Here is a 6000-nt window from a genome sequence, read left to right on the forward strand (position 1 = left end):
CCCTACAGCTCCTCAACATAATGCCTGTCCTCTGTTTCACGACTGCTTCTGCAAACTAGTCACTGCTATGCAAAATAGATACTCTCTGGGCTGGCATAAAGGCAACATGGTGCAGGGAGCCATCCAGCTATAGATTTGTAAAGGACAGACAGAAAGAACACACTTCAGGCATTATTCTGTATTTATCTTGAATTCCATCCAAAAAGGATGTTAAAAATAAAACGAGGAAATAAATTAACATTGCTTTTAGATGAGGACACTATTAATACATCGCTAGAACATTGTACTAGGTTATCATGAGCAAAATACAAAATGACAATCTAAGTGGTAGGCCTAAAGTTTCTTTCATAATTATTGTAAAGTTTGTAGGTCATTGCAAGGGGATTTCCTTAGCAAACAAAATTACTCAACACTAACAATCACGAGTAATTAAAAATAAGTATGTGGAAGGGAAGCTATTGCTCCAGGCAAATGCTATATGGAGAGGAAAAAGCAAAAAATAGGTAATAATAATTTTTAAATTGCATAAGCAGAAAGGCAGGCAATACCTTGAGTATACTCTTAAACTTCACCAGGTATGCCAGGGCAAAAGCCTGTATTTATACCTCTACATAACATCTTGTTTTGAGATGACCTCAAACCACAGGATTTAGCTTTCAGGTCACCACCTTGCATAGCACAGACACAAAAAGCGTAAGGATCTTAAAAGCCAGCATGACCAGATTTCTAAAGACAAGTCCTTTAGAAGGTGGAATTCCTATTGCTTTTATTCTCTTCAATTTATAAAAAATTTTGAAACAATCCTAATCTATTTGTAAGATTATGTAACACTGAGCATTGTCATTTACCCTTTGTCTCACAAGCAAAGTCACTGTCTTAAGACTAAGTATGGTGCTGTCCAAGATCCCCATGAACTCTCCTTAAAACTTACTTAAAACATATCTAGAATCAAAACTGATTCGCTGGCACTTACAGGAAATCAGTAGTACATATGGGGACATTATGAAACAGCTTGCTTAGCCTTTCTTAAAGGTCTAAAACTAGACAGTCATCTGTGACCACAGTACAGTGTTATGACTCGTCCCTAAATGCCTAAAATTAAATATCTCAAAACATGGGTATCGCAGGTTACAAACTGTTTCTCCCATGACGGAAGTATGAGAGGCTTCACTGAGTCTTACTAACACTGTGTACTTCTCTTGGCATTTTGCCAGCTGAGTGCAGGACATACCAAACAGATTACGCTAAATATGAAACATATATCCAGCCTACTGTTTTAATAAATGTTTTCCGTGCAGGCAAGTATTATGAGAATGTGAACAAAAATTTATAGCTGATAAATTGGATGAGTAAACTTAAATGGATCTGGAGTTGCCAAAACAGCTGGGAGCTGCATTTTTTTTTTTTTTTTTCCCCTAGCTCAGCCACTCCAGACAAACCATTGGGGCAGGTCACAGGACCTCTGTTTCTCAAACCTTTAGTGGAGGTAAGGCACCTGGCTTCAGCACTAGGACAAACTCTGTCCATTCATTTCTGCAAAAGTGACCCTAATGCAAGCACCAGGGAATATTCAAAATAACTTTACTGAGAACTGTGGGTACTCGAGAGACTTTTTTTCCCCTCTTGAGAGCTTAAGGATTATTTTAGCATCTACAAGAATTGCCAGAATTCTTAATCAATGAAGCCCCCATTGAATCAACTAAAGCCCTACTTCTGCAACAGCATAAGCCAAGAGCCTGCCTATGTACGAAAAAATCTTTTGTCTGAATGATTCTAGTGCAAACCCCTTACGTAACAGAACAACATCCTCACGCAGTCCAGGACACTACATGCCACATCACTTACTGCACTGGTACCAACCTCTCAGGAGTAAGAGTTACAGAAATTGATGCATGCGCTTTCATCAAGCAGACATACTTTAATATGGGCTCTATTCTCTTTTTCTTCTAAATGACTTAGTAGATAAACCACACTAAAAATACTACTTTATACATACCCATCTGTAAAAAAAGCATTACGCGTTCAATTCTCATTGTAACAAAAAGGAAAGACTACTGCAGCACACAAAGAGAATAAGGAGTACTAGAAGGATCATGGAATATCTCAAGTTGGAAGGACTCATAAGGATCAATCAAGTCCAACTCCCTGCTCCTTGCAGGACTAACTAAACCATATGACCAAGAGCATTGTCCAGACACTCCCTGAACTCTGACAGGCTTGGTGCCATGACCACTTCCTTGGGAAGCCTGTTCCTGTGACCGACCACCCTCTCAGTGATAAACCTTTTCCTAATGTCCAATCTGAACCTCCCCTGACACAGCTTCATTCCATTTCCTTGTGTCCTGTTGTACTCTCATACTGTCTGACTACAAATTTCTTGTTTTGGTACTAGTCAAAATTTTAGTATTTTGATACTTGCACTGGAAGGAGGGCAGGTAGGCAGTAGTTTTATGGCTAGAAACATAATAATGAGCCTTAGGAATTTGAGAAGACTTGTCTCTTCCTCAGTCCTTGGTGAAGGAAGGGCCCCAACCTCTTCAGGGAGTGGCTACGTTAAGATACTACTCACACTCATTTTGTTTACAGCTAAATTCTCAGCCCAGTGGATCCAAATAATCTGGTACTCAAATTATTGCCTATACCTTTGACAACTGCTACAAGTGTCACAGTTCCATGGAAGAGCTCTGCTTTCTCACCACTAGGACTGCAGACAGGCACAAAGGCAACAGCAGCCTGTAAGAAAGGGTCTGAAAAACACAAGAGATCACTGCCTGGAATCCTCTAAGATTGTTTTGGCAAGTGCAAAGATCTTCAGCTAGTTTAAACTGGTATAGATCTACTGAAAGGAGGAAAGCTACACTATAACTTCAATTAACCCTTTGTATACAAATATTCAGCATGCATTTTGATGTCTATAGAATGTTTCGCAAAAGTGCCACAATATTCTGAAGGTATTTAAAATTTTAATTATTAGTGAGTTGAGTAAACAGCCACCTAAATTTTTGGCACTTTTTACAAACTAGTAAAAATAAACAGCATTCAGCAAACAATCATTTTCAAAGGTATGGCGTTCTGTTAAAAGGGCTTCTTCACCACAGGAAGCTGTCATGACTCCAAAAGGTTATTAAGCACTTACAAGGTTTAAGATGCACAAACATCTTGAAAACTTACCTGTCAATAAAGATTCTATTATGTTCTTTCAGCATTTTTTGAATACAGTTTATCAGCAATGGTCATACTGACAAATAGAGTTTTAATGGCCTGGAACTATGCCCTGAGGCATTTCAATCACACCAAGAAGATACTTAAAACTATTTAAATAAATAATTTAGGCAATTTTAGTCTAATGAAGTAGTTCAATATGCCTAGTAAGTTGACAAGTAACAGTTTTTCCTCAATATTCACTTTGGAGTCCTCCATACCTGGTCACAGTCATGAAGGTTTACTTGGAGGACAGAAGGGTACAACTAAACTTCCTTCTGCCATCTCCTGCTTTGACAGTTAACAGTGGACACCTTAACACTGACATGAGAAAGCCACTGTATGACTGGAAAGAGTCACTCATTGTTTAGTGAACATCTTGGTAGCAATGTGAACTTGGAGATTTTTCAAGACTTCTTCTGTTTTGTTGTGTTCTCTTAATACCAAGGATGCTGATCCGCTGTTTATCCTTCCAGCTTCCCGGCAATGACCCATAATCTTGTAACCACAAACTATGATTACTGCTACTTCCTCCTAGCACAACTCTTCTAGAAGAGCTTATCAGTTAGCTGCAGCTGGCTTAGAAGGTACAGCTGGCTGCCCTCTCCACTGTCCACACCCTAAGTTATTCATGATGTATGTGTCAGCATATGCTACATGGTAACTTCTCTTTAAAAATTCAGGGAGACTGACAACATTGAGCTCTTGCCCTTCAGTCTTTGTCCCCGCACATCTGCACTCTAGATTCCTAATCCTAACACACGGCAGTTGTTTCGCCTATATGCGCCTAACCTAAGAATTTAAGGAAGTTTCTTAACCTGGGTTTTTCAGTATTTTTACAAGCTCTCCTCCCAACTAGAACCACTGCAGCAATTCATAGAATAAAAAGATTCTTTTCTGAGTTAACCCTTCCCCCTTTCTCCATGCTTTGCACCTCAAGAGGCATTACTTGCCCTAGCAATTGCATAAAATACTGGTTCATAATTTAGAAGCCCTCAGAGTCCCCTGGCACTGCCTAGCTAAGTTACATGAAAGATTCCCTATTACATCAGGCAAGGCAGCAAACAGAAGCCCTATCTAGTAGGGTAGGTTTATGAGCAAGCAACAGGCAAGAAGACCTTCATGTCTCTAAAGGGCAGAGACAAACATTGCAGGGTGGCTGTGGGAAGGAAAACAAGGTTAGAAGGGCTGATTGGCCAACTACACCCTATTTCTGCATCAGGTCTCCTGCCCTGTGAACCAGAGATGTTCTAACTTCAGTTAAGCAGCAAATGGCAACTTCTCTTTTCACCTTCCTCTTTTTTTTTTCCCTTCTCCTGTAAAGCACAGCATAATGCATGTGTGGCCAGTAAGATACCACATCAGCCATGTTAAAAAACAAAAACAAAAACAAAAAAACCCAAACCAAACTGTTTCAAGGAATAGTTTTACATCCAAAAGTTTCAAGGTCAGTGGCTTTCCACAAGCCTGTCTTTTCATGTTTTTGTTCTGAAAAGTTGGAATATTTTTCTACATCAGTTGTTATCAGTATTGGAAAGAATATTATGTACAAAAATATGCTTCAGGGTAACCTGCATTTTCTTAAAGCTTCAGTTTTCTCGTATCATGGCTAATCCAAACAGAATCCATTTTTACTTCTTCACGATTTATAAAAAAAAAGTTAAGGCTATGAAAATTCACATCCTTTGCACTGAAACAGTAATTCTGAGTGTGAAGTGCAGCACATATGAAGTAGGAGTGAAAAAAAGCCTAGCTAAATTAAGTAACAGCCACCTACTTACCTCTGCTCTAATTCAATTGCTTATGATTGTGTGATGATACCTTGAAGTGCAGCTTTCAATGAATTTGGAATGGTTTCTCAGGAAACATAAATCATTATGTAAACAAGACTTAAGAGAGATCCTCACAAAATACAACTCAAACTGTAAAAACATTAAGATCAGTTAATACAGTCAACAACAGAAATGGGGTCATGATTCATTTAGACAAGAAACTTCTACCTCTTATGCTGGTTAGACTCACTATCTGTACTTGTCCCATGGCAGCTTGTTACTGAGCTTAGAACTCATTCCCAAGCAAACCATGAACTCCCAAAAGATTTTTATACTACAAAAATTGGGGTCAAAGGAGGCTTACACTAGTGTACTTTTTATGTGCTTAACTGCACGCCTTGGCTTACACATTTCAGTTAACTTCTCTTTGTAGACAAACTGTAAGAAACTTTCTCCTGCTTTTTATAACACTACTACTTACCAATGTAAAACTTTTGAGTGTATGAAAAACCCTTCATTATTTATGCAAAGCTAACTATATTAAGCATCCCAACTAGATAGAAATAATTGTATCCCAAAGACTTTATAGCATTACTACATTAAAAAAACACCATAACAGTTTGCAAAATAAGCTTACGCAAAGCCATGTTCATTCTCTTGTGAGGGGCTTGTATTTATGCCTACTACACATAACAGGAGACTTGCAGAATCACACAGTGGCTTAATATACACTAATGGTACACTGTCTTTATAGGCTTATGTGGTAAGATTTTCTACTCATTATAGCATCACTGAAGCAAGAAAGCCTTCTCCAAACATAATGCATCTCACTTGCACCTATTTTAATTGAACTGGCTAATGTATTTCTATATGGTTTGTCCTCTGGCCTTTAAAAAAAGTAAAAATCTTAAACCTCTCAGAGGTCAGTACTGTGAGTTCTAATAGAAGTCTCCTGAAACTTTAAGGAATGAAATCCTCACTGGGATTCACAGCAAGGAGAAAAACTGAAGAAAGGGTAGAGTGGAAG

General features: G+C 38.5%; 1 protein-coding gene across 2 annotated transcripts in view; it reads right to left on the minus strand.

Annotated features, from left to right (window-relative positions):
• The window catches only part of MANBA (mannosidase beta), an 88749-nt gene extending 83505 nt beyond the window's left edge, over positions 1 to 5244 (minus strand). The window contains exons 1-2 of one of the 2 annotated variants that reach the window (XM_041123688.1): positions 3423 to 5244; positions 2643 to 2747 (exon numbers count right to left, since the gene is read on the minus strand). The gene's annotated coding sequence lies outside the window, so the exon portion shown is untranslated. Of the gene's footprint in view, positions 1 to 2642; positions 2748 to 3171 lie in introns of both variants that reach the window. The other variant, XM_041123689.1, reaches the window with a different exon arrangement.
• Positions 5245 to 6000: the final 756 nt, after the last annotated feature.

This window comes from Aquila chrysaetos, chromosome 1 (genome assembly GCF_900496995.4).
Source record: "Aquila chrysaetos chrysaetos chromosome 1, bAquChr1.4, whole genome shotgun sequence".
Lineage (NCBI taxonomy): Eukaryota > Metazoa > Chordata > Aves > Accipitriformes > Accipitridae > Aquila > Aquila chrysaetos.